The sequence below is a fragment of the Oryzias latipes genome, chromosome 16 (genome assembly GCF_053564925.1).
Source record: "Oryzias latipes strain Hd-rR chromosome 16, Olatipes_Hd-rR_3.1".
Classification (NCBI taxonomy): domain Eukaryota; kingdom Metazoa; phylum Chordata; class Actinopteri; order Beloniformes; family Adrianichthyidae; genus Oryzias; species Oryzias latipes.
The window spans coordinates 5,013,278-5,030,094 of NC_136252.1; the positions used below are offsets into that span (position 1 = coordinate 5,013,278).

Here is a 16,817-nt window from a genome sequence, read left to right on the forward strand (position 1 = left end):
GCATTTGAACCTTACCATAATGATTAACAACCAGTAAACTTGTTGCTGTATGCTGCTTCATGGTCTTATCCCCCTTCCCCTCCTATTATCACCCCCTACCCCCCCCCTTTCTCTAGCGTCCCTCTCTCTTTTTCCCCTCTTTCCTTTTCCGTCCGGTCCAACACCAAAGATTTTCAGACATGATTGAAATTAATAAAGTTTGGCCTCAATTACAAAAGGGGTTTATTCAGACATACCTTTGGTTTGTCAGAAGATTAATAACCCCTCTTGTTAAAGCAAAATATGTCCAACACAAGAGGCCCTCAGCTCTCGTCTGTCTGCCCAGCTGTTTGACAGGACAAGTTAAAAAAAAAAAAAAAAAAAAAAAAAAAAAAAAAAGAAAGCAAGTTTCTAGTCCATTCCTGTGGCGAGTTATGATGTTTTAAAGAAATAACCAAAATGTGCAATTCCGCCACTAGGGGGAGCACAGGAAAGGAAAAACAGTTGAAACAGCTTATCTCTGCACGTGCCAAAAGCGAAACCTAACAGCTTTGCGTCTGGGTAGGATGCAACTACTAGAAATGAAGTTATCCCTTAGGGTACACTGAGTCTTACCGCTGTTATCTTGCTATAAGGATGATCATTAGCGACAACTTAATGACCAAAATTTTGTCAAATGTGAAGTGGAGTGAAGAGCCTTCCAGGAAAAATGGACAGTTAGTAGTTTTTTCTTTCTTTCACGAAGCTGAATGCAAAACCCAAATGCTTTGTATGTCATCAACATCGCAGTGCTTAAAGAATATGACATTCAGCACCACTAAGAGACTCACCATAAAGAAAAGTTTCTGGATTGCTTCAGTGTCAGATGTACAATATTCAGTCTGTATTAATTTGAATAGACCAACTTTTTTTAATTGAAATTACTTTTATTTGAGCCCCATTGGCCCCAAGTGGGCCAGTGTTTTCTCAACCTTTTTTGAGCCACGGCACACTTTAACCTTGACAAAAATCCCGCGGCACACCAGCATCCAAAAATAAAAATAAAAAAGTAGAAAATGATAGTCCGGATTGATCTACAGCCCCTCCACAATCTCACGTGCATTTTTGTGATAATTGTGGCAGAAAAAGCAGGAAGTTGCAGCTGTTTTTTCTAAAAGATGTAATAAAAGTTAAGATTCAAAAACTGTATGATGTGTGTTCGTTGTTGTTTAAGATGTTAAGAGGAGAAACTCTTTGTACGCTGTCACTTTAACCCAATGCATCATGGGAGATGTGGAAAAATCCACCGACCGCAGACAGAGGCTGTGTCCGAATTACCGCCCTAACCCCTATATAGTGCACTATATAGTGCGGTCGCCATTTTGTAGTGCTGTCCGAATCTACAGTTCAAAAATCATGTGCACTAGAAATTTCCCAGAATTCTCTACGAAAAACCAGTGTGGATCGATGCTCACTCGATCGGCGAATATTGCCCAGAATGCACTGCGTTCATACCAGAATGCATTGCGTGTGACCCACAATATACTGCGCCTGAATTATTCGAAGATGGCGGACGGTTGCGCGAGAAAGAGGATTTAAAAATGTAAGTATATTTAAAAGTATCAAGTATCTGTTGTAAAATATATTTGTAAATACGTAAGATGATGTGTTTAATATGTTATATTCCTCAATCGACTATCTACATTGTTTGGAAGCTCATCAATTTCGGTAATGCTAAAGCTAACGCTAGCGCGAATTAGCGCCGAATGCTAAAAACAAACGCTGTTGATATTACATAAAAAATGAGTGAGTTCTAACCGTAGTAATAAGTTATTAACACATTTTTAAGATGTGTTTATATATGTAGGGACTGACGAGGATAAGGAAAATCTGATCCATCTGTGGATGGAGAAAGATAGCCTGTTTGTTATCAGGCAAGCTCGTGCCGGATGGGAGTAAGACACACTTAATCAGATTTGTATTTATTTATCATTAAATTGTAATCGTTGTCATGTTGGGGTAAAGGTTGTTGTTGAAAGAGGAGAGGAGGAAAGAGCACGAAGGGACAAAGAGTGACAGGAGACTCTGTTAAGCTTACCAGAGTTTAAAATATTGTTCACAAAATGTAACGTCGTCGTTGTTTTTGCAATTTGTTTAATTAATGCAGTAACAAAAATGAATTATTTACATGTATTATTTAAATCTGAGCCATTTTTAACAATCTCAAAAGAATTTTCATATAAATATCAAATGTACATATTTACATTTTTGTTTTATATGTTAACATTTATTTTATATATGTTAACAATAATCCTGGTCTTCTAGAGTCATGTGTGTCACAGTTGGAGCTGAAAGGAAAGCAGAGATTTGTCCTCGCAGACGGACGCCACTTTACCCGTCCTACTGTTTCCTGGTGTGGCTCAACATCTGTGGCTCCAAGCAGTCCCCTTCGCTGATGCACAGATTGTGCAGAACTGAACTGCAGGCAATGATTTTCATTGCAAAGGTTGGTTTTACTTCCAGTGCCCCCAGAAATATTGCTCTCCTCTCATCTTCATAATGCCAAATGCTCTCTCCACCACAGAGCATGCCTTGGCGTGGTGCTGGTTGTAACGGGCCTGAACCGCATTCCTCATGGGTTCCCTGTAGGGTGTCAGCAGCGTGATGGGATGAGCAATGCAGGGATACCCACCATCACCCGAAAGGATCCTTCAGGTGGGTAATGTTTGATTTACATAAATTGGGCTTTTACGTAGAACCTGTGAACTGTGGACTGATCCTTGATTCCCAACAAAAATATATCTAAATTTGGCATTAGTCACATACAGCCTGCAGTTGAATGGAATAAAAAAGCTTCCTGTTAAAATAACAAGCTGCATTTTCTTTTAGGGCCTTTATTCTTATGTGGCAGCCATCAATGCTCCCTACGACCTTTTGGAAGGTGGAAGACCAAGCGAGCTGCTAAAAAACCAGAGGTGACTAATGGCAGTTCATTCCCACTGGATGCTGGGTGACCCTGCTCATCAGCTGGAGGATCCGGTCTGCCGTCCTGTGGACAACGTCGCTCACAGTGGACCGTGGCATGTAAAGGGCCCTGGTTACCACACCGTAAGATGTGCCACACGCCAGCCAGAAAAAAACCACCAGGACCTCAGTCTCCTGTGCCCCCCCCCCCAGAGTGTGAGGAACCCGAAGCTGCTCCACCAGATGCTCAATGGTCCTGCGGGTCAACCGATCTGCGGGTCTGCCGGTCTGGTCTTGTGTGGGACTGACCGTCAGCGTGAAGGGCCACGACAGACACCTTTATGTTGGCAAAGCAGTAGAGATGTGGAAAACCCTGTAAAATAGAAAAATAATTATTTCATTGAGAAAATTAAATCTGATTTTTTTGAATGTTTCATTTTATTCTGATGTCTTAAATTTTAGTTTATGACGTATTTATAAATGCTGGAAAATCTCGTGGGTTTTTTTTTGGCTGGGTTTTTGGATTTTTAGATAAATTTTTAAAAATTAAAGTATTTTTGTTTGAAACAAGAGAAATGGTTTGACTCTGTATAAAAAAATACTAAACTTTGATCTCACAAGTGTTTCATGTAGTTAGACTATACAGTTCATAGTCCAGTGTTGAAAAATAATGTTAAAAAGTCTTACCCAGCAGACTGTGTAACCTTGAGCACAATTAGTAACGAATGCTTAAATTGAACTAATAAAAAAACTTTAAGTTTAACTCACAGGTTGTTCATGTCTGGTCAGGGGCATCCAGAGGAAATCTTCTGAGACGTCTGCTTCTCCTTGCCGCCCTGTGATGCTGCATATCTGCTCGTTTTTGGTTTGATCCCATGAAAAACAGTTGAATTATTGCCAGGAACACGGACAGATTCATATATAAAGCTATTTTCAGTAAGGTGGAAGATAAAACTACAGAAAAAAAAATGCTTCCTCGCAAGAGCCCGTAAATCATTCAGCGGCACAAAAATAAATATTGCCATGGACTAATGACTTGAGGGTTTATTTATCAACAAATACATAAAATCTACACCAATGTGTTAGTAATCTTATTTATAAATCAGCCACGTTTTCTATGATCAGAACACAGCAGATTCATAAATGGTCTTCATAAAATGTTCATATTTATTATATTTTTACTTTGATAAATGGTTGTCATTCTCGGCGTTAAATAGAAGTAGTTCCCCTCCAGACCAGGTGGTGGCGGTAATGCGCCACTTTGTTTTCGTGCCAAGCGCCATTTGAAAACACCCGAAAGAGAAAACTAGTGAGCACGGGTGTCCGAATTGCTTTGAAAATTCAGAGAACTATATAGAGAACTATATAGTGCCGCACTATATAGGGTTTTAGTAGTTAGGGGTTAGGGCGGTAATTCGGACACAGCTAGACTCTTTTCTCTGAGCTTCATTGTTTTGTTCACTTGTTCCACGGTCTGACACCGGATTCTGTGGAAAGCTACACCGCTAAAGACGAGCTTTAGCTGGTATTTTCGTTGGAACTGAGAGACTTTATGAGCAGAATCAGAACAAGGAAGTGAAGACTTTAACCACTTCTCATTGGTCAGACTGATGACGTATGTTTAAGCCTCCAAGAATGATTGGTGGAGACAGTTAAAGGGGCGGGACTTTTCCAAAAATGGCCGGCGCTACGGCTAAATCGCGGTACCGTCATTCTGATCAAAATCTCTTTAATATAATCAAATAAACACAAAGAAAAAAGTATTTTATGATCTTTCATATTCCTAACTACTCAGTGTTTTATCAGGCCCTGTTTGGATAAAACAAAGAGCTGACATCCTGGAGATGGAAAATGTTTTTAGATCAGTTAATGAGGGCAATTTCCCACGGCACTGGATTAGGCTACTATGTTGGTTGAGGCATTTTTTCCAACTGAGTAAAAAACTAAAACAAAGCTGTTATTTTGCTTTTACGTTACTGGTCCGGCCCACTTGAGATCAGACGGGTTAAATGTGGCCCCCGAACCAAAATGAGTTTGACACCCCTGCTATAGAAGAACAAGGACGGAGACAAAGGTAAGTTTTTCTCTGTCCCTGTTCCTCTGCAGGTGTGCAGTGTGTGTGTGAGTGCAGCTGACGGTGCTACGCTGTCAACCCCCCCCCCCTCTGGAAGATTGGTGTTGTGCAGCAATCTAGGTAATCTGCAACTACATTACTCTTGCCAGGACGATGACGAACAACAAACTTGTATGGCTGAAACGCCAAATACTAGCGTGTTAGCCAGGTGTGGTGGGCTTTCATGGAATAAACTGAAACAGTCCAGCAGGTTAAGCACTTAAATTATTTTTTATCAGACACTGGGTTTGTTTTGTGTAAAACCTACCGACATGTTTCGGCGGAATGCCTTCCGCCTTCGTCAGGGTCATCATCAGATGGTGGCGTGTGACGTCTTTAAAAACAGCTGATTTGTGACTGAGGCGGAGTCACCTGTCAAACTTTGACAAGTGACTCCGCCCCTTGATGTCTGTCTTTCTCTGGAGGATGTTGCTCCAGGTGTGAGAGAGCAGGAAAGCCCCCTCATCCCGGTTCATGGAAGTGTGGGCTCGTTTTCTGATCTCCACCGCTTCCATGATCCATCTGCGGTGTCTGTTGTCTTCGGTGCGGAGGACTTTGGCCTTTTCCCAGTCCATGATATGGTTTTCTTGTTTGCAGTGATCCGTTATGGCTGATTTCATGTTTTCTTGAACTGCCTGTTGTCGTCTGGCTCTTGTTAGTATTTTGTTTGTTTCCTTTTCGCATTCTTTTTGATGTTCTGTTTTTCTTGTGATGAAGGAGCGTCCTGTTTCTCCGATGTATGTTTTATTGCAGGTGCGACATGGGATTTCATAAATGACATTGCATTTTTTATTTTGTTCAATCTTATCTTTTGGGTGAACCAGTAGTTGCCTGAGTTTTTTATACGGTTTCACTGGGGTGCTGATGTGATGCTTTTTCATGGCTCTTTGGATGCGTTCTGTGATTCCTCTGATGTATGGCAATGTAACCATTCCTTTGTTTTCTGGTTTTTTCCTCAGTTTTTCCTTCTCTACTTCCTTGCATTTCCTCTGCTCCGCCTGTGTTTGTCCCTTTTTTATGGCCCATTGAGGATATTGACACCTGGTTAGTGCATTTTTTATGTGTTTCTTCTCCTCCGTTTTGTCCTCCCCGTCCGTTACCAGCTCTGCACGCTCAAACAAGGTTCTTACGACAGATATTTTGTGAGTGGTAGGATGTTCTGAGGTCCATAATAAATATTGGTCTGTGTGAGTTGGTTTCCTGTGTACTTTTATTTTTATAGCGACTCGTCGCATTTCGGGCAGACACTCTGCAGAATTGCAGGTTACTCCCCTAGGGCGGGTCAGTTAATTAACCCACCTGCTTAGCGTCCTATTTAAGTCAGGTGTACAATTGTTCATTCTCTCTTACCTTCAGCGCTCATTCTTTGCCCCTCCCTCCTCCCCGGCTTCCACCTGTGGGCTCCGTTACGGGGGTTGTTACCCGAAAGTGTATGGAAAAAAAAAATAAGTGTCTCAAGGAATTGAACGGAGCCTTATGCCAAAACGAAGTTGTGAATCAAATTGTGAATGTCAACCTAAAGATGTTGTGAAATAAATATTCTTCTGCAAGAGTTGTCTGACTGAAATGTCTTTGTTTTCCATGTGTCTGATGTTAATGTCCAGGAAGTTGATGGAGTTGTCTTTTTCCTCTTCATGTGTGAATTTGATTTGTCCCGTATCGTCCATCGTGTTCAAATGGTCTGTGATCTCCTGCGTGTGTCCTGCTTTGATCTTTTCCAGAATGTCGTCGACGTAGCGTTTCCACAAGGTTGGACGGCAGTGCTCTGGTGCGGATGTTATTGCTCTCTTTTCCAGGTCCTCCATGAAAAAGCTGCACATTGTGGCTGATAGTGGGTCGCCCATGGGAAAGCCTTCTTTTTGACTGTAAATTGTGTTGCGGTATTGGAAATACGTGGATGTAGTAATTAACTGGAGGAGTTGTGTAATGTCATTAACTGTAAGGTTTGTGCGTTTCCTTAGTGATTTGTCTGCTGTTAACTGTTCCTGCACTATTTGTAGTGTGGCTTCTACTGGTGGTAGTGCTTAATAGAACTTATAGACACAATGAACTTCATTGAATCAGTCCAGCAGGTGTTTTGAATGTTGTATATTGTCGGCATGTGGCGCTGAGAGGTACTTGCCAGTAACCATTGCATAGGTCGAGGGGTAGTGATAAAATTGGCGTTTCTGATCTTCTCCAGCAGATCATTAATTCAAAAAATTGGATGTGCATCAGGCCCTACGACAGACTGGCAATCTGTCCAGGGTTTCCCCTGCCTTCCCCCACCAGTGGCCGGGATAGGCTCCGGCAGCCCCGTGACCCCGAAAGGGACAAAACGTAAAATGATGAATGAATGAATGAATGATGTGCATCAGGCTCAGAGATGGCGTTCAGTTTCCTGAAGTCAATGTTTATTCACATCGTTCAGCCTTCCCACCAACGTCTGTGGTAATCAATAAGGCCATTGCCAGGTGGGTTGTCACTTTTTGAGACGTATGGTATGTTCACTTAGTGTGGTTTTCCCTGGCTGGGCAGAAAAGAAAAATGGAACTTCATGAAACAGGTTGAGTAACTGTGTGGTCTTTTCAGGGGGTAAATGTGACAGAGATTATTCAGCCTTCACATTTCTAACCAGGTAACAGGGACAGAGGCAAAGGTAAGTTTCAGTAAAGGAATGGCGTGACTGTGTGTCTGCATGTGTGCGTCCATGCGTGTGTGTGTGCGCAGCCACCAGCTGATGATGCTCTACCGTCATAGCCTCGTGTCATTATGGACCAAACTCTCAGGAATGTTTCCACTACCTTGTTAAATCTGTGCTACAAAGGATTAAGGCAGTTCTGATGTATGTACTAGCATACATTCTCCATGGGGCAGGTCTGGCCAACCCTGTTCCTCAAGAGCCTCAACCCTAACTGATTTCCAGCTCTCCCTGGACTGCTTGATTCTGACTACCTAAACCAGGTTTGCTCAGTCAATAAGGATGTGGAATCACTTGAGTCAGCCAATCAGCAGAAATATGGTCACGGAGAGCTGGAAAACAGGCAGAATGGTGGCACTTGAGGACCATGGTGTAGGGTTTTGGAGTGGGGTAATTATGTTTCAGTTTTGTTGTTACCTTCTGTTTCCGACTCCTCTCGTCTCCGTTTTTTTCCCTTCCAGTCACTTTTCTCTCCCACCTGTCGTAATGGGTGCACCTGTTCAATTATCTCATATTGTCACCTGTTTATAATCTGCGTGTTTCCTCCACTTGTTGCAAGATTGTTTTGTGTTTCTTCTCGAGTGTCACGAGCAATTTAGCCTTGTTTTTCAGTGATCAGTGCTGAATTAAAGACTTTTTGTGTTGGAATTTCCTGCATCCTTTTGTTTGAGTCCGCACCAGGATCCTGACACAGGGTTGGCCAGCCCTGTCATAAGGTTTCCCACCTACGCCACAGGCATGGTTCCTGTGGAGTATTTTTAATTCCTATGTTGCACTTTTCCGATTTAATGGTCACTTCTCCATTTTGGGGGTTACTGCCTCTGGTGCTCTGATTACCACTTTCAACATCACCTTCCAAGCTCTTTCCAGTTCTTTGCTGAGTCCCTGGTATTTAACCACTATCTCATGTTCCTTCCAGCTGATGTTGCCATCACTTGGCGGCAGTGGCTCATGTGGTGGCAGCAGTGGCTGAGGCGATTGAGAAAGTCAGCAAGTGATCCCCTCTCCCCCCATCCATCTGTCATTACATCCTTGGGTTCACCCTCCCTGTCTCCAGTGTCACTCCACTGGCATGTGAATGCGTATTAATGTCCCGATGATGGTCAGCGGAGGCGTGGGCGAGTACTGGCAGCTCTGTCAGTCTGTCCCAGGGCAGCTGTGGCTACATCAGTAGCTTACTATCACCCAGTATGAATAAGGAGTGAATGAATAATGAATACACATAGTAAGCGCTGTGAGCATCTGGAAAAGCACAGAAAAATCCAATCCATTATTATTATTATTATTACTTGGTATTGCCACATCAACCACAACGGCTTTTCTTTGGTTTTTATCGGCCACTACAATGGTTGGTCATCATTACCATCCTGTTTGTATCTGGAAGTCCCACATCATCTTTGATCCCTCATTCTCAGAGGTGTTTCCTTCTTTGACCTTGGGGTTTCCAGTCCATTTTCAGCACACATGTTCCTGCACACTGTTCTAGTCACTTGATTTTGGCGCTTCATGCAAGCTTTTCCTGCCAGCATCATAAACCCTGCAGTTATGTGCTGGGTTGTTTTAGGTGGCTCTGATGTTCAGGACTGGCTTCAGTGCTGCCAGGACAAATGCTTCTGTTCTGGAAAATCCAGGAGATCAGGCTTGATGGAAGGAACTTTTTTTTTTTTTTTTTTTTTTTTTAACTTGTCCTGTCCAACAGCTGGGCAGACAGATGAGAGCTGAGGGCCTCTTGTGTTGGACAGATTTTACTTTAACAAGAGGGGTTATTAATCTTCAGACAAACCAAAGGTATGTCTGGATAAACCCCTTTTGTAATTGAGGCCAAACTTTATTAATTTCAATCATGTCTGAAAATCTTTGGTGTTGGACCGGACGGAAAAGGAAAGAGGGGAAGAAGAGAGAGGGACGATAGAGAGAGGGGGGGTAGGGGGTGATAATAGGAGGGGAAGGGGGATAAGACCATGAAGCAGCATAAAGCAACAAGTTTACTGGTTGTTAATCATTATGGTAAGGTTCAAATGTAGTACAATAAGGGCGGAGCCTGTCCACACACACACTCAAATGTTATAAACACACCTGCTAGCTGCAAAAAATGTCCACCTGTCGATATGTATACAAAACAGATAGTGTTCACACGCATACTTATGCCTTAAAACCAACTAGTGTGAAATATTTCAGTCATTCAGTCATGCAAACTGTTAGTGCAAAGGTGAGCTAACACCTGTGCTCAGGTGAGTGTTTATGTTCCTCTAAAATTGATGGTGGAACGTGGAAAGAAGGAGGGAGAGTGCCCAGCCATCCCCACCCCAAGACCCCCACCGCAGCAGCAGCGGCAGCCGGAATCCCCCCAACGCCACACGGGAACCGGCAGGGAACAACCGCCGCCCGGGCGACCAAGCCCGCCACCCAGGCCAGGGCCAGCAGGGCCGCCGCAAGGCCCCCAGAGCCAGAGGCCAGGGAGGCACGGAGGGAAAGAGAGCGCCGCCCCAGCCCAACCAGGAGAGCAGCCCCCCCGCCGCGCCGGGAGAACCCAACGCAGGGCCCCACCGGAGAAGGACGCCCACAGCCCCAGACGATCACCCCACCACCACCCAGGAGTTCCGGGCATCCCCCCGCCCCAACCCCAGGTACGAGCCAGGACCCCCCAAGGGAGACCCGCTCCGCACTCCAGGCAGCCATCCGCCCGGCCCACGGTTGGTCCAGGGAGGAGCGAGGCAGGGGCCCGCCGCCCCCGCCCAAGAGGGGGGAACCCCGGGGAAAAAAGAGGGCCCACATGGGGTGTTGTAAATATGGCCCGACCAGGCTCGGCCACAGTTGGAAATTTGGCGGGGCCCAGCGCTCAGGAGCAAGGACGAGAACCCACCCCCCAGGGACACGAACACTCCCGGCTCAGATGTAATGTGAACCCCCCTGCCGCGCGGAGAGAGCACCGCCGGGCCCAGGAAGCCGGCACCCCGGGGACACAGCCGCCGTCGCAAAGGGGCCCGTACCCCCCACCAGGGAAGAGGCAGGGGACAGATGGTCCTAGGCCCCCATCCTTGCAAAATGTGTGTGCATGTGTGTGTTTATGTTGGAATGTATATATTGAGGGGGGAGGGGAACTTAATCTTTGGATAAGTAAACTCAAAGCCTTAATGAGCCACGATAAAACAGGAGAAACATAATGGTGACAATATTGATGACCTAACAATGATAAACTGAACAAAAAACATTTCATTATAAAGGATCACTGAGACAGCTGTGGATGACTGATGACTTGAACCTGGTGTGACTGTGACAGGGGGAACAGAAAAAAAAAGTTAAAAAAAACAAACAAAAAAGAACATTGCAAGAACCAACAAAAGGGTGAGTTCCTTAACCCTTGTGTGGTGTTCATATTGTTGTTACTCAGCCAGTGTTCGTGGGTCTGGTGGACCCGTTGCATGTTGTGGTTTTTAATGCCTCACAATCAAACACTTTGATGTTAAAATACTCGACAGATGTTTACCTCATCCATTTACAATCAGTATATTTGGTTAATATTTGCCCTTTACCTTGTTAGATCACATTCATAACTCATTATTTAAAACGTGATAAAGAAAATCAATTAAAATCAAGATATGAGTGGAAACAAATTTTCAAGTGAAGCAAGGGTTTTCAAAACTACTGACTTTTATTTATTTGAACACAGAAACTGAACCCTTTCAGCTGCACAACACAAGCTGAACACATAGAGTAAACCTATTAGTCAGGACAACACATCAGCCCCATTGAACACATGGCCTTCTAGCCACTAGCCTTTACAACACATGGTCCTGGCTGCTGACGGCCTGGTCCTGTGGCTGGGTGCTGATGGCTTCGTTTTGGAACTGGCTGATGCTGAATCTAAATTGTAAATGGTAAATGGCGTATACTTATATAGCGCCTTTCTTCCAACAAGGACAAAGGGCTTTACAGTCACAGACCCATTCACCCAGTGACACACACATTCACTCACACATTCAGACACTGGTGGCGGCTCCGCTGCCAAACACAGGCGCCCGCCTACCACCAGAGGCAAGGTGGGGTTCAGTGTCTTGCCCAAGGACACTTCGACTCATGGACGTGCAAGGCGGGAATTGAACCTGCAATCTTACGATCATGGGCCAACCACCCGACCGCTGCTCCACGGCCGCCCCAATCTAATCATCTTCTTCAGAGTCACTGTCAGACTCTGAATTTTCAGAAATGTGATCCTCTAATTCTGAAACCTCCTCTTCTGAATCGTCTCCCTCTACATCATCATCAAAAACGTCACTCTCTTTTAAAATCAATTCCAGGGCCCTCTGCGCAGAAAGCCTTTTGGTCATTTTGATCAGTTGTGATAAGAAACCACACTGGCAAAGCTATATTTAACGTGTCCCGCCTCCAATTTGTAGCAGATAAAGAGCGAGATATTAAAGATTCCCGCAAGAAAGTCAAATGGTCAAATGTGCGGGAGAACGAGAGCAAACAGAGTTGATTCTTGAATTATTCTAACAATGTTGCAACCTTGCGCGGGAACCGCAGGTGCAGAAACAGAACTCACATTTACAGTGAAACTTTCTCTCTCTGCCACTCTCTCTCTCTCTTTCTCACTGGTCACACACACACACACACACACACACACACACACACACACACACCTACACACACCCACACACACACAGCAGGCCCAGACAGGTGGAGGACAGAGTGTAGGTACATAAAACATCAATTTCCACACTTCTATTAGCCCCGGGTCCAGTGGACCCGAACATCTTATATGTAATAGAAATGTGTTGGGGGGGTATACGGTGTGTGGTCATTAAAAATGTATTCTGATATATGTTCTTCACAGAAAATGAGCCAAGGCCAGTGAGTCTGAGTTTGAAAAATTAATTAATTGTATCATTTTTCTTTTGATAAAAAATAAAAACGGGTCCCACAGACCCGAACACCACATAAGGGTTAAAGTACCCCTCCCTAAAAGGAGAAATTCAACGCACAGGCAAGAAAAAACTAGTCCATGTCTTTACAGCCAAACAGGACAGAGGGCTATCACGACAAATCCTTCAGGAGAAAAGCAGGGAGACGATCAGTCCCGACAACCCTCCCCAGGGACAGGGAACGTGAAGGGAAGATATCCCGGAGACGCTCCTCAAGGACAAGACACATGAAGAGATTTGATCCTGCAATCACGTTCAGGAAATGGAACCATAGTTCATTGTAGGTTTGTGTGGCTTGAAATGGGCTGCAGTAAAACCTTCACATTGTGTGGTGTGGACTGCAGTGGAAAGAGAACTGCCAACACTACAAAGTTGATATTGCTGGGTCCGTATTGTCAAATCATTCTGTCAGAACATGGTGATAAAGGATACAAAATGCAGGAAACTGGGCTCGATCAGCACAACCTCAAACACACATCTCTCTATCTCTATATACACTATTGATGTATTATTTGTTTTAATTTGTGACCTCTTTTTGTGCCATCACGTCATTCTCTGGGCTGTTTTTATTCACAGCTGAAATGTATCAAAGTTCACGCACTTGCAAAAAGATATGTTAGTGCGTCTCACCAGTGTGCACTCCCATGTGCTTATGAGTCAGCATCTTTTCCCTGAATCTTGCTGCTTCTGCTCGCCCGTATCATCTCTCAGCAGAACAATGCTCTCCAGTAACACAACACGGGGGGGAAATGAATTGCACTGCAGGACAGTCAGCTCTGCAGCTCCTGAATTTGGCCTGGGTTTCAGATCCAATTTTACTGCTGACTATGTAAAGAATCTGTCCTGTTATTTTCTAGGTGGTAGTATAAAATTTGTTAAATTCACTTTAACAACGAATTAAAGAGACACTAGGACGCTAAGTAAATGCTAGAACAGCACATATAAAACTAATAAACACACAGATTCAATGCAGTTCAGGATGCAGAAATAGTAACACTTTAACTCAAACTTTTGTCATGGTGCCTCTGTCAGCTCTCCTCCCCCTCCCCTCTCTGCTTGGTTCCTGATTCGTCTCAGCTGTGTCCACTCACCTCATCACCCACCAGACCTTCATAAGGAGATCCTGAACCAGTATTCATCGGCAGTTCGTTGATGGACATTCATGCCACGAGTGGACACCTGAGTCTCCTGTTTACCTGCTCCGGAGAACCTCTCAAGGAACCCAAGAACCCTCGAGGCACGCCCACAAGCCATTGCAACCTCCAGCCACGTCACCTGTCGCTGTCCAGCCACGTCAAGATCTCAAGCAACTCCGAATAAGATTAAAACATTACTTACAATCTTACTCTACTGCGTTTTCCTTCCGGGTTCCAGCGCCTGGGTCTGTCTCGCCTAGCTTGCCATGACAACTTTAGCTCAATAGGTCAGTTTATTAAAGGCATTTGTGTTTTTACAACAGAATGTAAAATAAATGCCACATTTATACCAACTAACTTCAACTTGAAAGGTACAGTACATGTATGAGACATTTGCTTCAGGATAAGGAAAGAAGATCTTGAATTTTTGATAGTTTTACACTTAAACCTAATGTTATGTCTCATTCATATTTCATATTTTAAGGGAATATGCAGGCAGATTTGCCCTAATGGTACTGTTTGAAAATTAAAGGACCAATCCACAAATAATTGTTGTGTTTTCTATTTTTTTTTATTGTTTTAAGCCTGTAAAGAACTTTGTGTTGGTGTTGTATGAAAAGTGCATTATAAATAAAGCTTGATTTCATTTAATTTAATTTGACTTTAAAACAAGCTTTCTGGGTAAATTAAGAAATTCATACATGTGGATTATTTTAAAAAGACTTACAACATGCACAGCGTTTGTGAACTCACAGTTTATAGATAATAACATTAAAATCAAAGTGCACTGTCTCCAAAATAAACAAACACAGTGAAAATGTATCGCAGACAGGGATTTTTTCTCTCCATTTTTAGACTGTTCTGTGTTTTTGGTATAACAAATAGCTGCTGTCTAGAGCAGTGATGTCTTAATAAAAGGTTTCCTTATCATCTATTTGCAGAATTTACACAGCATAGTAGCAAGCAATCACTTTAATTAGAAGTAAATGCAAAGACATAATGGGGAAAAAACAAGCACACAGGGATGGTCATGCACGACAAATGACCATATTAGCAATTTGATATATATTAAATCAGCAGAGCTCGACAACAATCCTATGATTTACTGCAGGGGGCTGAGCAGTGAGGTGATCAAAAGGTGAACAGAGACTGTGATATGCTGAGCAATACATCTACATTTCCCACCTCTGCTGCATTGAAAATGCTCCTTATTTTGCTGTTTAAGCAGCAAACACATCCCTGGCAAAGATATAATATTTGCCACCACATTCAGCCCAATAAAAATACAATGATTTTAACTAAAGGTTTGACCTGTACTTTTTTTCTGCAACTTTACTGCGCAATTGATCTATATGTTCTCAGCATTTCCTCTTATAGGAGCCAAACTATAAATATATAACCCATTTAAAAACAGGATTTTAAAGGTCTAAGTACAATAAGGAAAAAAAGATCCTCTGATGCTTTGCTAGTCAAGAAGTGACAACACATAGTCTTGCAGTGTCAGTCATACAGAAGTGCTGATGTGGTGATATATTCTGCTAAGAGTTTGTTAAAGTTTCTCTTTGATCATCTTTTGATCTGTTTTAAAATTGTTACTTGTGGTCTTTTAAATATCATTATGCCGTTTTTAACCTAAATCCGAAACTTCTGTGTCATTTTTTAGGACATAGTTTCTGCAGAGCAGCAGTAGTGCAGTTGCCTCTGAGTTGTGGTGCAGAGCAAGCCCTCCCACACTTCCCAACATTCATTTGTTTAAACTCTCTCCTGCTAACTGTCAGGGTTATGAATTTTTCCTAACAAAAAGAAAACCACACAGGAAACGAGATTTTTTTTAGACTTCTGCAGAAAGAGAAGCCCGTCGGTCACAGCCCAAACTGCAACAGAGGAGTTCTGCCTTCCCAGGTCCTTAAAAATCTAAACAACAGAAAAAAAACTGATGGTTTTCAAAATGCACTCCAGCAGACAAAGCTCTGCTATAAAGGAGGGGTTTGCAATTACAATCTTTGCTTAAAAAAGATGAAGACAAGCAAAATAAAGGTAATTTATTCAAGTAATTCAAAAGGAAAACTCATAAAGAGTTAACATAGAGCTAAACAAAGATGTGCTTGCAGTCTAAATGTAAAGTACTCGAGCTAAATGTATCTTGAGCAATGAGCTTTGTGGAAAATTAGCTTCCCAAAAATCCACCATAAATATTGACTAAATATATCCTGTCTGAGAAAAGCAGAGAAGTGAGCAACTGAGAACCTAGCTAAATCCCCAGAGTGCCACTCAGAGCAATCAATCAAAATAAAACCTTTTTTTTCCTTCAGTTGGGCCTCCCTATCCACTTACAGATGTAGAGCAAAAATACTGCATTGATGAATGTTTCTCAAACTAATTCCTAAAACATTTTTTTTTGCTTTTAATGTGAAGACATCTTTTAAAGTGGGCCAGTCTGAAGATGTAAAGTAGGTACCCTACCTGCAACAGACGACTCTCAGGCTTTTCTCTCTGTGTATAAGCAAGACTGACTCAAGATGGAGGAGCCAGGCTGATATCATCTGAGATGAGTGTATGATTTAACAGGCCAAGCATTAGAAATGTTCCAGTTTAGTTAGAGATACTCAACACATTACTAAAAGCATTGGCTCACCTGCTTGACTCACATATGAACTGAAGTTCCATCCCTTTTCTAACCCATGGAGTTCCATATGATGTTGGTCTAACTTTTGCATCTATTAAAGCTTGAACTCTTCTGGGAAGGCTGTCCACAAGGTTCAGTAGTGTTTACAGGAATTTGTGACCATGCTTCATAAAGCGCATTGGTGAGGTCACACACTGAAGTTGGTGGAGAAGGCCTGGCCTTAGTCTCCGCTCTAATTGATCCCAAAGGTGTTCTATGGGGTTCAGGTAAGGACTCTGTGCAGGTCAGTCAAGTTCATCACATCAGACTGTCATCCATGTCTGTATGTGCGTGGCTTTGTGCTCTGGTGCACAATCATGTTTTAAGAGGAAGGAACCCGCTCCAAACTGTTCCCACAAAATTGGTAGCATGGAAT

The 16,817-nt window shown here is 43.1% G+C and overlaps 1 long non-coding RNA gene across 1 annotated transcript; it reads left to right on the forward strand.

Moving 5' to 3' along the window:
- The first annotated feature begins 1,175 nt into the window (after positions 1-1,175).
- LOC144984521 (uncharacterized) lies at positions 1,176-3,685 on the forward strand. Its single transcript, XR_013648271.1, has 4 exons — positions 1,176-1,913; positions 2,284-2,464; positions 2,543-2,673; positions 2,848-3,685. It is a non-coding gene; the product is annotated as an uncharacterized LOC144984521 (long non-coding RNA).
- The last annotated feature ends 13,132 nt before the right edge of the window (positions 3,686-16,817 follow it).